A 15,789-nucleotide genomic window follows, 5' to 3' on the forward strand; every position below is an offset into this window, starting at 1 on the left:
ATGTCAAAATTCTTCCACATTGTTGGATAACATGAAAGTGCAGCACCAGTTTATGTCACCCTCAATTTAAAAACTTTTGATATACTACCTCTGAGCATGGAGTTGTTTAAATACTATCTCTAACATCAGTAAACTGCATGTACCACCTGCACCATGACTTGAATTACTGAAACACAACACTACACAATTAAGGAGATCTTCTCAGATTTCAGCAAAAAAAACATTGGACTGGAGAAATTTATAGCAAAGGAAAATATTTAAAATGTATTTCAAACGTGAAATATAATTTGATTGTGCATGTGATGTGTACTTCATACTGCAAACATCACAGTGACAAGGTATTTTAAGTATGTTGATAGAAACTTATAGTCTGGGCCAGGTCTTGAAAATGCTATGTAAGTGAGTAACTTTACATACAAGTTGCTCTGTGAATTAATTTTAACTACTCATACAAGTGCTTTGTAATGACATAGAAATTTTTGCAATTTCTGTCAGAATGAATATAAAATACATACACTACTTCCTATGTAGATAGACAGCATGTCAGTATAGTCTTTTTTTTTTTTTTCTCTGAGGAAATTTGGAAGAACTCTGTTCCTAATCATAGTCATAAGTCATAATTTTATTATATTCAACACTGTATAAGTATTTTGACATAGGACTGGATTAATAAATTGGTTTCAACATCACTGCTCAGATGGATGCTGCTTCCTGCACATTTGTAGGAAAATTTGCATTTTTAAAGATTTCTTTTCACTGTAATTTTTGACACTACATAAGGATATTATGCAAAGAGTACGCCAGATGATTATTTAGAGAACACAAATACATTCTCTGTAAATGCAACCTTTAAAGACATTACTTAGAAAACTTACTGAGCACTGATTGATTGATTCGGAATGGGAGCCCAGCCTCACACAAACCACATTCATCAAAAGCATCCTAATCATACCACCATGTTAACATTTTGAACTTTACTTTTAGTACTTAAGGAATGGAATTCATGAAATAATTAAATTTAGGCAAAATTGACTCTTATTTTTCATTTATAAAGACCTACTTTCAACACAGATAAGACATTCTTGCTGTAGTCTCTGCTTTCTCCCAAGCAAAGAATAAGAATTGACAAAAAGGGAATAAACCCCTAAGGTTGACATGGAAGCACTGTAAAATGGAACTTGCAATGGGTAATCCACAATGATGCAAGTTCCATCTCATTCAGATGCAGTCATTTATTCCAGAAAAAGACAACATTAAAATTTTGATATCAAAAGTAAGGCAAAGGCTACAACAGCAAATGCTTAGGCACATGGTCAGAATGATATCAAGAAACAGGAAGGTGTTATTACCAGTAGAGAGAGCATTGATATACTAGAATTTGATCACACTTAGCTCTAAGCTCTAAAGTTTAAAAGGCATACTGAAAGATCCGATGTTTTCTGGAAAAAAAATTAGGCAAGGATGTGAAATCTTCCCTGTATTTCAAGACCAAAGAAGCTTAAATTATTCTGTTTCTGAGACAAGATGTGGGTAACCTGACAGTGGACCTGCAATGCCTACAATGAGAGAGATTTGCTGGGAGATGTTTTAAGAGTATCAAAGACAAAACCAAGATCTTGTAAAAGGTAGAGGAAGATGAGATGAGAAGAAAGGTGCACAACTTCTCCCCAAAGTAGAGAGAAGTAATGGAAACTTGAGCTGCACACTCTGAAACACTGTCTTTAGCAAGTTTCCAGAGCCAACGCACTACACCAGTTACTCACAGTCCAATTCACAACCTGAAAATACATTCTGACTTCTTAATATAACAGAAATCAAAGCATGGCACCTGGTTATACCATTTCTAGCTAGCAACTTGGCTTGTTTACCTCCTAATTTCTACTTCAAATGGAGAATATGACCACAAATGCAGAAGTTCATACATACAGCCTAGAATCTTGTTCCATCTGATAAAGACCACCCCCCAAAAAACTGCACTCATGATCAAACCACCAGTCAAATACCAGTCTTTGATACTCTGGGCTGCTGCTCTCTCAATTGTGAATGATTTGTGATCTGGAACGAGGGTTTAGGTGGGAAGGAGGAGGGAAGTAAGAGGCATTACTCAAAACAAGACACTGCCCTTCAAGATACAACCCAGCCACATATCTGTTCTCAGGACAAGAGGCATGAATTCCTGTGATTTCAACAATGAGCCCTTACTTTTCTATTCTCACCACCTCTTTTTCTACAACTATGAACAAAATTTTCCCCTTCAGTCACTTCTGTCCAGCTGGAGGCAATGGACACGCAAGGGCCAGCTACAATGTTTTGTAAAACAAAATAGAAAGAGCAAAAGAGAGTTCAAAATACAAATTACTCATTCTACTATAAAAATCATGAGACAGCTGGAAACTGCAGCTTTCACGCACCCTGGGTTCTAAAAAAATAACTATAGGAACATGAGTTCTTAACATGACTGTGTTCAGAGATGTGGTGGTTTAGTCTCAAGCACTTAGAAAAGAGCCCAGTCAAAACAAAGATGGATCCTAAACCCAGACAATGTAGCTGCATTTAGTATTTCACCCCAGATCAACCTCCACTCACACCAGCTGAACTTGCATTTTTGACTCTGCACCTTGCACAGACCAGTCATGTGGAAACCTAGTGGAACACCTCATATGTGGACCTACATGAGCACAGAAATGTCTACAGGATCAGGACATTCGGGCAGAATTTCTTAAAGAACTAATGTTTTAAAAGCTTTGTGTGCTCTTTTTTATGAATACTGTAGCATAAAGTATCTCAAATCAGAAGTCAGAATTAGAGGGTATATTTGAAACTTATCCTTTAATTTTTCTCAAAAGGCCTTGATTTGTGCTTTAGACTTTGGATCACAGCCTGTATTATTTTTAAAGCCTCATGATAAACCTCTAACTTTATTGAAACTGTTCAGATGAGTGCTACTACACTGTTACACATAGCACTGTCCTTAGACTGCTGAGGGAACACATCTTGCCTAAATAACTCAGCAAGTGATGATAACCTTTGAAACAACTTCTGGCAGGCTGTTAATCAGACTGTTTCATACTTTCTCATGCTTTCCTTCATTAAAAAAAAAGTCTTTCAGGCAAATAATATATTCTCTTTTTTTGAATTTTACACATCACTTAAAAAAAAAAAGCTACTTTTTTACTTAATCAGAAGTCTCTGCTAGCTTTTAATAATTTTGCTTTTTTGTCTAAAGTTGAGAGCTTATTGAAAAATAGCAGTTTAGTCCTTATTGCTTTTCTCACTGTCATGATCAGAAACTAGAAGTCCCTTAAGATTTTCCATAATTTTATCAAGTTCTAGCCTTCCTGTTTTTTCAACTGGTTTCAGTACAGTTCTCTTCACTCTGCTGCTTATTTTGTCACATTTCCCAAGTTTCACCATAACCCAGTGCTTGTTATATTGCTGTATGTTCTGGAGGCTATTGAGATATGAAGCGCCCTTGGTATGTTATTCTAAAAGGAATATCTTGTACACAGAAAATAATCTGCTTCTGAAGTTAACACTTAGCTTTCTACTTTTCCTTCCAGATGATATAAAGTATAACTGTGACATTTTATTTGGTCATTGGCTTAATGCAAGTTATTTGGGGCTTTGACAGGTAAATAAAATCCTGCTGTTTACTCATGACTTGCCAACACTGTTAGGATAGGAAGATGTATGTCTAAACACATTAAAACACAGATTCATAAGGCAGATGCAGTATGACCAGTATGACCTAAAAAGTCAAAGTGTATATACATGTGTATATATATATCTTAGAGCAGTCATTTCTCTAGATGAAGAACTAAGACATATTGCACTGAAAAGGATTGTGTCAAGGGCTAAGTGTGAACATCCACTACCATGCTGCCCAACTGATTCTTTGAGAAGCTGCTTTGCTTCTAAAACTTGAGTCATGAACTTCCCTCAAAAGTAAAGTTACTTTCACCAAGTAGCTCCAGCCATAGTAAAGCTATCAGTTTTTTATTTTCTCTTTCATATTTCACTACAACTCTGTTAAAACATTTATTACAGAGTAAAACTGAGAGTCTAAACAGTTTCTTTAAAAGTTTTTAAAATCCCAAGAACTCTGCTGAATGTTGGTCTTGTACCACTTAACACTCAGAAGCACTTCGACCCAAAGAGTGAACAAAGCCATCAAAAATAGGAAGGATTCGGCCAAGATCTTTATTTTTCAGGACATTGTACATTCTTCTTTTGTTCTGATTAAAAGTTGCAGCAAAACAAATTCTTCGAGAAAAGAGTAGGAACTTTGACTCCTTCCATTTACATTTGTCTCAGGTGTTACCTTTTCCAAATGCAAAAGAATTTATTTAAAAGTATAACTTTCCCTTTTATATGAAAAGATAATATATATTGTCCAAAACACAATTTCCTTACACTCTACTAAACACAGACAGGGATGGCTAGAGGCTACAAATCTTTAGGTTCTCCACTGATGCATAAACTAAACAAGAAAGACAACTTTACTTGTTTCAGAAAGCTTTATTAGAATAGGAATCTTTGAAGACAAACACAAAAGATTCTAATATGTTTAGATTTTATAATGTAAACAACTAATTTAATGCATCACTAACAATATACAATACTCGCCATCTTGCAACATGAATGCAAGGAAGAAACTGATGTAATCTGTGAGATATTTCAAAATAATTAATTTGAGAATTAAAAAAAGAACTTTTATTGTGTAAACTCTCCTTGTTTGCCTTTTTTAAAAGGATCAGAAAACTGCAGCACTTGAACCTTTGTTAAATGAAGGTAACAAGCAATCTTTTGAACTGGCCTCTAAATTAAGAACATGTAACTGCCTGAGAAAGGGTATTTGATCAAAAGGGTTTTAAGTGTTACTTATCAGGAGAGTTCCAAAAAACTCAAGATCCAGTTTATTTAAATGAGGGCCAAGAAACTTTCAAATGATCTTAAAGTAGTTTGACATGTCTAAATTTTGTCTTTGCCAGCATGTCAGACTTCCTTGCTAGCATTTTTGCTCTGTAAGGGCAAATGGGATTTTAAGCAATTCTGGATCAAGCCAATGTTTGATGCCTCCTTTTAATTTCCTTAACTCCCTCTCAAATCCACATCTTCTTGCTGAATTCTTTTGCAGCTTATAAAACTATGGCAAACATTCCTTTCCCCTTTTCTTTCCTATTATTTTCCTCACAAGCATGGACAGACACATGGTGACAAAAAAAAATTAAAAAGTTCTATAGACTGAGCCATTACTTTTTATTTCATTTGAAAGAATGATCCTGTTTTGTGGCATTCCAAAATCAAGGCCAAGGTTCTGCAGTATTATCTGCACTGATGAACAGAGGCACCCTGGGAAGCCCCACTCACAGGCACAAAGGTTCACGTATGCCCAGCTCCCCACTAAATGACTGATAGTGTATTATTATCCCACTTCACATAAGTGACAATGGAGTATTGAATCAAACATGACAACATCAAAATCTCCTCAATTCATAATTTCATGCAGCATGCTGTGCTAGAAAAAAAACTACCCCAATTATTCAAAACAATATTGAAGTAGGAAATATTTAGGAGGGAGTATGAAATAAGACTGACTTGCTGAACAGCCCAGTGTTTTGAAGAAATGTCTAAACATGGCCTCACAAACCATCTAAAATCTTTCCATTACTGGGATAAGCCTTGTAGCCAGTATCAGCAAAAGGTGTTATTTTTATCTAAGTGGCTGAGCCATGGTGGGTACAGGGACTGCTCAGAGCTCCACTGCTATCAGCATAAGAGACTTGAGGCTTTGGCACTTGTCTTACTTTATCTACAGCCAATACAAGAGATTCAGCAACAGGAGCTGCCAAAACGTCCTTTATGAATCCATGCCATGCAACCAAGTTTTAAATATCCTGAAAAACATGCAAAACTCTTTTACTGACAGCTGAAGAGCTGAATGCTTTGGAAAGAAAGATCTTGTTTTGTCAGCAGGTTATGCTTAGAAGAAATACACGAGGGAGGAGGACAAAGACTTCCCAGGTACTGCAGGGGAAGATGTCCTACTGCCTTAAATTGCCTTTGTAGCCTGGCCTGGCAGTCCCAGCTCCGGTCCATGTGGCAACTTCCACCCAGGAGGAGCACAGGGCTGGAGGTTTGAACAATGCCGCCACCAGCTGGATACCTACCCCAGGCAGGGATGGGGCTGGCTGTAGGGCAAAGCAAGCATGTTCCTCCAGGAAACACACATTGGAAAGAGCAGTTTTGCTTTGGCCAAATCTGCTCCCAGACTCAGGATGGGTACTCTGCATTTTAAACTGTAAATACCTTTAGAAATTAGAAGTTACCTGTTATCGTTTCTTTAACTTTGTTCACTTGTGGTAAAAACTGAAGGGGAAGATTCACTTGATGGTCAATACTGGACTGTGAAAAATCATAGCTTAGGCCTCTTTAACTCCCAGGAGGATAAGAATCCTTCTTTTCATTATTCAGATCAAAGGGGTTAATATCAAATGAGAATTCCACCAAACTTTTCTGCTCATGCAGCTCTATTGAGCAAACTGTTCACCGAGTCAAAGACAGCTCTGTGGTTATCACTTTGTGCTCCTGGAGCTGCCCAGTTGTGCTTCTCTGTAGCATAAGAAGGGTTCCTAAAGAGGGTTCATGGTTCTATGGGGACAAGCATGGAATAAAACTTACATCTTCTGCATCTTGCGTGAGAGTGTGAACCCCTGAGCTTATTGGTAAAATAGTTCATCATCTTTCCCACCAGTTTTGTAAATCTCAGCCATTTTCTTAGTTTCACTACAAATGCCCAAGTACAAAATTAATTATTTTTTTTGGCTAGAAGCATTTTTTTCTTTATTTTGGACCAATTTGAACTGGTGGGGTTTTTCTGAGGGGATAAAGGATGAGAGAGGAGATTTTGGACTGTAAAATCAATTATTTGTACAGCCGTAAGGATCTGTGGAAAACTAGGTCTCACAGTCTCTCTAATGATGGGAAAGAGAAAGAACGAATATGAAGAAATATTGATAAAATTTAAAGTTGAACTTAAGAGTTCACTGCTTTGGTTTTGCTTGATACCTCCATTCTAGTGTTTATTATCTCAAGTCCTGGATCCTTGAGAGAGGGAATTACTTGGAAGCAGTCTTACATTTAGCATATGTGAAGGATCTTGCTGGAATGAAGCATTAGTATTGGAACAAAGGCAGTCTGTAAGGGCTATGAAATGGAGGACACAAGTACATACAGAGCTTCTGGGGATACAGAAATTCCTGGGCACTGCACATTTGATGCTTTGAAGGGAAGTTTGGTTGGTGACCCCTTCCTGTTTCAAACAGTGGGATGTTCTGACTCAATGATCTTAGAAACCAGTGTGACTACAAAAAACCTGTACAGGTAATGAGTATGGAAGCAGACAGAGGGACTTGGATTTTATGTTAAATGAGCTATAGGAAAGAGTATAAACACCTTTTTCCCTTGAGATGTCTGACACTTTCCATCAGGGCATCCATGACAAGCATGTAAAAAAGGGAAGTGAAGCCATTTTCTCAGGTAAACCATTAATCATCAAACCAGGGTAAGTCTTCACCTCTTTCTTGATGGGGTATTTAAAAAACCTCCAAGGAAGAAAGTATGGATGTCTAGGAACTGAGTTTAATCATAGTGCTCCTCAATATTGCTCCACAACTTTCTTGTGCTCATACTTACTAAATTACCTCTTAGTAATTACTAATTACTTATGATTCCTGGCCTCATTTATTTTCCCTTAAGTCTATTGTCAGAGCATTTATTATGAGATTCTGGCTTCTTGAAATGAATCCTTGAAATGAAGGGTTTAGGATGTCAAATTTAGCTTCTGCTTGTAGATCTCTGTGGAGATCAAGGCGTTGTATGACGATTGTGCAAACCAAAAACTATGCAATTTCATTTGTGCTAGATGCATGCATAATGCCAGCCATGGGATATTATTTCAAGAGAAGTGGAAAAATTAGGTGGCAAACAGAATTTTGGCAAAAGCACAGTTCTTCAGATGCCACATGTGCAAATCATTATTTTGTCTTGTAGAATGGTTAAGGAAATATAATTTGAAATGTCAATTATATAATTAGGGTGTTAAGCAACATCACTGAATGACAAGTGATTAAACACAAATCAACAAGCAGACGTAGCATTACTTTGAGCAGTGTGTGGAAAATGCCACAGCACTCTAGCTAGCACTGGGTGGGCAACAAAGTTGAGTGTATATATTGCTAATGTCCTTCTTTCTAAAATGGAGGTGCCTACCAAAGCTGGGTTTTGACTGAGTGTTAGTTTTAATCCATAACTTTGAAAGGTTTTACCAGTCTTAGAAATTAAAATGGACAAAATTATTAAAATTAAAATTTTGCCTGTCAGGGGTTAAAATGAAAACTCTAGATCTTTGTCAATCCCAACTGCAAGACAAGCTACTTGTGGGTGGGTCTCCTTCCACTTGATTTTTGCCTCTATCTCTGTTACTAACTTTCATCCAGTGGGTGTATGCCTATCCATTTTTAGCTGTTGAGTAGGAGAAGAACCTACCTCTGTTGTCTTCCCCGTGTTTTTCCCTGACAGGGAAAAATCTGTTAGATTTCTTGATAATACAAGTGGGTTGAATCTCCTACTGAAGCGTGACAAGGCAGTAAACTGACATTTTTAGCTTTTCCAAACTTCTCCAATACCTTTCCCTTTTAAGCTTCTTCCCTTTCCTAACAGCCACAGCAGCAAGAAAATTCAAGATTTTTACATTCCACCATTGTCCAACTGAGCCTAAAGTAACAGCAAAACAACCAAACCAGAAACAGATTGCAAACTTAGGATAGCGAACAGCTGGCCTGTGGTCCATGGAAGGTTGGCTCATTGTATGTTGTTAATGCTTTTCTTTCCACTTCCACATGTTACGCTGCATTGAAAGCTTGCTAAGGTATTTTAATGCAACTAACTACAAAGAGTGCAGCTCCAAAACAGCAAAACTTCTGCAGGTCAGGGCTGCTACAGCCCTGCTCTTCCTCCCTCCGTTTGCCATTCCCGATCTCCTGCTTGTGCCAGGTCATGCTACTGCACAGTGAACAGCTTTAAGGGTACTAAAGAAGACAAATATTTCTACAAGAAATTAACTTCTCTGTACAGTTAATTCTTGCCTCATCTCCTTTAAATGACATTTTACAAGGTTGGTAAGCTGAGCCAATAGTTTGCTGATGTGGAAAGGGATGGCTCCCTCTCCTCTCCTCTTGGGTGGGCAGTCCTGATGTCTCCCTTGTTTCAGCACTGGCATTCATCTAAGCCCTAGTGGATCAGTTTGACTCGCTGAGCTGGCTAAAAGCTTGTTTGCACCTAGCTCAGCAGTTTAGGAAGCAGCCTGGACTGGAGATGAAGTAAACAGGAAAGAACAATCAAGGCAGAGTATCTCACCTTGAAGATACTCAAAAGCTGCCACAACACAGCCTGGGCAGCCTGTTCTAGATGGCCTTGCTTGAGCAGGGGCCTTGGACCAGGTGACTTCCAGAGCTCCCTTCCTGCCTCAACCATTGTGTGATCCTGTGAACCTCACCACTCACCACTCACCACCAACAGCAGTCAGGAGGATATTTCACCTTTTTTCTCTTTTTCCAACAGAGGAAGACAGTCCCAAAACCATACATGGTCTTTGTTTGTCATTAGTTACGAGTAACATGCCAAGCATGTAAGACAGGCAGAGACTGCAACAGTGGCATTTCATACCCTGCTGACATTGCTGTGTAAACAAACATGCATACACAGAGCACTGAAAAATCCTATTATGCACCTTCAGCAAGAAGCAGTCACATTGGGAATCTACTCAGGAAGCCCTGAATAAGAGGACTGAAAGAGCCTGGCAAGGAGATAGGCATGCCTTGGTTTGCATTTTTTTTCCCATTCAGCAGTTAATTAGTAACCCACTTTTTGAAAATTAAAGATTACACTTCCTGAACAAATACAAGCATTTGATCTTGGGCTCATCAAGGAAAACTTTAGCAGCTGCCAGGGAAAAGCAAATGTTCTGTCACGTACATCCAGACTGAAATAATGCAAAACAGAAGATGAAGAATACGGAGAGAATGTACCAATACTTCCACACACAGTCGTGGAGAGCACAATAGATGAGGAAAAATATCAAATAGCAGACAACAATCCAGTGAGCCTAACTAAAACCTGATGGGATGACTCCTTACTGCAGCATCAACCTAAGAGACAGAAGAATGAAATATGGTGCTATATATCAAAAGTAGTTTAAATTTCTGTCGTACAAGAACTGGCTCTTTTGGAGCATTGGACACTCAGCTGTGGTCAGGCTTCACTCACCCCTGAAGGTTACAGACTTGACAAGAAGAGGGCAGCAGCCAGTGAGACCCCCCCCCTCGAAGGAGAAGAAGACCTGGTTGTGTGAGATGTTTTCATAAGATCAAGTAGAAGTCCTGATGCTGAAGGGGCTGTAATGGAATTGCCAAACTTTGGGAAAATGGCTAGAAAATTTTTACTTATTAAAACTAAAGTTTCATCATTTTTTTGAAGAAGCCACCCTGAAGAAATGATAACTGCATTTACAATAAGTAAAGTAGAAATAAGCTGACAAGTGAAGCATATAACATCAGCTAAGGAAAAAAAAAAGACAAAAAAGGATACATGTATTTTTTAAAGAAAACCTTGACATTTTTTCAATTTTTGACCGTGTCCAGGACAAAATAACCCACTGCGAAGTAAATCTCAACATGTAGAAAATCCTAATTCCTCATTATTAAAAAAAAAAAAAAAATAAAAAAAAATTAATTGGGAATTAATGTAGTGTCCAGTAAATCACACGGTTTTCCAGCCTAGAAAGGTAACTTAACAAAAACCATAACCCCATTTATCTTTTCTGGTTACAGCACTGGACAAATTCTTATCCTCCGCATACTCACTGACTACACCTTTAGTTATTTTGGCTTTTGTAAATTCCCTAGATGCTGCCTCCTGAGCATGCTCTACAAGCAATTCTCAGACCATAACAGAGATGTGGAGCTTCAAATGTGTGATGCATTTGCTGTTACTGTGTAAAGCTCTTTTCAAACATTAATGCTCCAAGTAGCTTCCCTTGAGCCTGTCATCCATCACTTATTCCTTGAGAACTATTCCTGCCCTTTCTGTATTCAAATGCCATCAGGAGCTGCTCACATTTGGGCATCCCCAATCTCTGTTAACCCTGCCCAGAAATGCCTGTTTTCAGGCCAGCAATGATGGTTTGGTACAGACCACATTTCAGTTTTCTCACCACTGCTGTCTGCCAAGCTTTCCATCAGTGATTTCTGAAACTGCTGAGTGTGGCATCTTCCTTTCAGTACATCCCCCCCCCATTGGGCTCTCTGATCAAGTCTATCTTATCAGTAGGTCTTCCACTTCTACAATTTCTGCCCCTGCTCATTCTCTTTCCAGCTATTTTTATACTTGAAAATAAAGGTGTTATTGGTGGTAATTAAATATAGCATTAAACGATTAGTATCTTCCTGCAAAATAAAAGTATTCTATTCTGTGCATTGCAAAGTGCAGAAGAGTTTCAAAACTACAGTCTAATATACAACATAAATATAATGGATAGCATTAAGAAAGCAAAGAATAAAAATACAGGCATAAAATGTTCATTGATGTCACTTTAACAGCACAATTAGGTGAAGTAAACAGCTGAACTCAGTAATAAACAAATGAACGGTATTGCCAGCTCCAAAAACCATGCACATGGTTAAAACCTCCAAAATCATTAAAAAGTATTAAAGCAATGAGACTTTCAGAATATGCACTGCTCTTTGATCTGCCTCCTGAAATTCAAGTAGCGAACCGGTCACTCCTCAATGAACATTAAGTTACTTGGAGTTAAAAATTCACTTGTACAGGCAGAGTACTCCATGGCAAGCATTCAAAATCTCAAAATGGGCCCAAGCTGTTCTTTCTCATCACTGGCACTGACTTTTAAATAATTTTATTTAAAATGAATGTTCATACTTTCAATTTGCCTGCTGTTCAGTAAGCCTTAAGAATGCACCCAAGATGTTTATTCTATTCACAGCTATGACAAGTACAGGAGTGTGATACCCATAAGTAATCAGTCACTCAGAGCTGCAACATCCAGAAAAACAATTGTTATAAAGCCACTAAAGATGGTAACATTGCAAGTTTCTAAAATATACATGTAAACATGGAAGCTGAGTTTGACATTGCCTTGTTCAAGGCATAGCAGAAGTATGTCACTTCTTAGATTGAAGCTATGTCACAGGCTGTCTTGTTTGACATAGGCATCAAATTTAACCTAGCTACCATCATAGTGAATCCAGTGATATATGTCGAGTGCAGTACACCTATAACAACTTTCAGGTTTTGACTAGAGTCCTCCAGGAAAAACATAAATCTCCATTTCCTTCAGTTGCCAGAATTCTATCTTCCAACTTACAATTGTTAGTGTGCTTGCACTCAAGAATTCAATAAACTCTTCATGGGTCACAGTTCACTAAAACTGGAAGATATTTATTTGTAGCAGTAACAAGAAATTTGGGTTTCAGTATTTAGAGATGTAGCAGTGCAGATATGTCTTTTTTTTGGTGGGGTTTTTGATCAACCCTTCTGCTTAGCTCTAACTTTCTCTTTTCATCCCACTTCTGTGGCCTTCAGACATTCACTGCCCCATTTCCCTGCACTTTCTTAGTTTTCTGCTTCATTCCAACTATTTTTACTTATATAGCCTCCTACCTATGAATTTTTTACTCTTTTATCTCCTACTTTTCATATCTTGAATTTTCTCAGTGACACAAATAAAAAACTATCTGGACTTCCTTTCTGCTACTTTAAACTACCCACTTTCAATTCATTCCCCAGCTTTACAATATGTGCCTGAAGTCCATCATAAGCCCTGAAAACAGGGTCTCTCTAGTCCCATAGCAATGTAAAAATACCAAGCTTTGCTACCATTAAGGAAAAACTCAGTTTTTATTGAGAAAATCAGTAGAAAGTGGTGACCATTTTAACTAATAGCTACTTGCAATTAAATTTTGCTGAAAAAAACTTCCAAAGAATAGTTGCTGTTAAGGAAAGAGAATTTTAGAGTTGTAATCAGATAATGGGAAACAGAAAAAATAGAAAGACATCATTCAGGACAAAAAAATTATGAACCCCATTAAATGCTTATAAAAGAGGCTGGCATACCTGAATGCAAAACCCAGCAAAATATGCAGCAGGATAGACTGCAGTGGTGCTTTAGGAATGTTTCCCAGTTTTGCTTCTTGTAAAAAGAAAAATGAAAGATCAGCAATTGCTTCCACAATGCTGCTTCATGACCAAATGAGATATACCTTGTCAATCAGACATTAGAAATACACACTAATTAGTGTACCAGTATGATATGTTTATATTAATCTGAAATTGCTCAGATGAAGTATGTGGGGAAAATATTTGAACTCATTAAAATCACAAGCTAAACCAATCTAAAGAATGAAAACTCCCTACAGAGTACAGGAAAAGAGCAAGAGACTTGAAAAACTGCAGTGTCAAGTCTTGACATATTTGAAACAGCCAGATAATGTACTTCTGCAGGATTGTAACCACTTTGGTATCTGCTGGGTAACAAATCTCCCACTGGATATGAGTAGGGAGATGCATTACAAAAGACAAGTCCAATCTAAAAGGTATTCTATAGTGCTGGAAATGCCATTGGCAACATAGTTTTCTTTTTTTTTCCTTTTCATTTCTACTTTTTTCTTTTTTTTTTTTTTAATCAGCTGCCACGTACCACAGTACTGTGGTTCTTCTGCCACAATAGTGACAAATCTGTATATAACTTTTTTATTAGACACTCTCACACAACACTTTTCACCCCTTTTCCTCAAAAATATTCCAGAGTCTCATACCTAAAGTGTTCCATTAAAAAACCTCTAGAAATTTTAGAATCAACATTTTAAAACTAAAGTGAGAAATATTATCTTCATAAACACAGAAGCTGACAATTCCTGATGTCAAACTACGCCAGGCCTCTCTACTGAGGCAGAAATCACCATCCCTCCACTGAAATCACAGGCTTCCAGGTGATCAGCCCATCATAATAGCCATAAAATACTACAGACATGGTTTAAAAGTAAGAGATTACAGAAGTTAAAGAAGATTTTATAAAATTCAAGTTTTATAGCATACAGTTATCTTGCACTTATTCAGTTTGACACTTTAAAATGAAGTTCATTTTGACAAAGGTGTAACATTTCTGTCTCCTGTTTTTAAAAGAGTAATAACCACCAAATCAACCTATTGTGAGTAAAACTGTAAGAAACAAGGAAAACAAGCCACTGGTTGGCATTTGGCTTTCAGATGATTATTTTCTTTTGCCCTTGGCTCAGATGAAATCTTTGCACAAGTGATGTGGGTTCAGTAACACAACAACCACCCCATCATGCAATAACAAAACATTTTTCTTTCCATTGTAGGAACCCTGTGGAAAATTACGTAACTAAAACCAATTATGAACATTTTTTAAACTTCAAATTGAAACAAGATGAGGAAATTCCAGCTACATAATGGCCCAAATAAATTTAATTCTACCTATTTGTGAATGTGCTCTGATACAATCTTTATCTATTTGATTTTGTGCAAATTTTTTTTCTTTTCAGAAGAATATCCTGTTTGGAGCACTGAATGGGTACATTTGGGATAAAATTAGTGCTGCACATAATCTGGAATTTCCTAATTTCTGGGTGCTTGACTTTGCAGCCTCAATACAATATTTTCATTTAGAGGTCTTAAATATAATTATTCAGATGGCTTAAATGTGCTTTTTGCTTACAGAGTCTTTTTCTGTTTACGTATCATACTCTAGCCTAAATAAATGCTAAGACAAAGGCCAAGCTGGCTGGTAGCCCAGAATGTAGTTGTTACCAAATTGACAGGGACCACCTTAAATTCATTGAAATGTCTAAATATCTTACTTGTGTTATAACTATATTTTAAAAGCCTATCTTCACTGAAAGAAAAATGGAGCAGCTTTAGAGCAGCATAAACAAGTTGCTGGATGAAATGAGAATTGAATGTCAAAGTATGGTCTGACTTACCACAGCTCTCCATTACTGTAAAACACCAAACACTTAAGGGCAGGAAGTATCCTCATGTTACCATGTAAATAACTAATGGGCTTAGTCTATGTTAACAACTAACTTAGGAACTTTCAATAAAAAACCCACCAAACAAAAACATGGCTAAGAGTGTCCGAAACTTTTCCCCAAAACTAGCTAATTCTGCTAATTCTTAAGGTAGCTTTCCCTTTTTCCTTAGAAAATCTTGCATAGAGTCTGATAAAATGTACAGAAAAAGTGAACACAGTACCATTTAAAGATGACCTGCATAAGGCAAGTAAACACGGTAGTTTTTTCTAATCTACTGAAGATATGAAAGGTGCAAGGTTTGGTTTAATGTTTTTTTCTACTTGTTTCCTTTTTGCTTTTAATACTTTCAGAGTATCAAAGTCTTGTCTTGCTTTTATACATAAGAGTGTTGGAGGACAAGACAACAAGAATGGAAGTCCCCCTCAGTTCCCATCTGAAGCAACAGGGTGATAAATGATTAACATTGAGCCTTCTCTTTTCTTCTGGCTTTTTGCCAGAAGCTTGGATTAAATGTTCTAGCAACAGCCAAACAAAATAGGAGTTTTACACAGTCTGATTAGAAATGCCTTTCCCCTCTCAAATGTCAGTTTCTTGTGACAGATGATGGCTAGAGATGATGGCTTCATCTCTCTGCTTTTCCAACTACTCATAATCTTCT

The 15,789-nt window shown here is 37.3% G+C and overlaps 1 protein-coding gene across 4 annotated transcripts in view; it reads right to left on the minus strand.

The window, feature by feature from the left end:
• STAU2 (staufen double-stranded RNA binding protein 2) overlaps positions 1-15,789 on the minus strand; it is a 172,239-nt gene that overhangs the window by 44,553 nt on the left and 111,897 nt on the right. The window lies entirely within an intron of this gene.

Source organism: Sturnus vulgaris, chromosome 1 (assembly GCF_052056855.1).
Source record: "Sturnus vulgaris isolate bStuVul1 chromosome 1, bStuVul1.hap1, whole genome shotgun sequence".
Lineage (NCBI taxonomy): Eukaryota > Metazoa > Chordata > Aves > Passeriformes > Sturnidae > Sturnus > Sturnus vulgaris.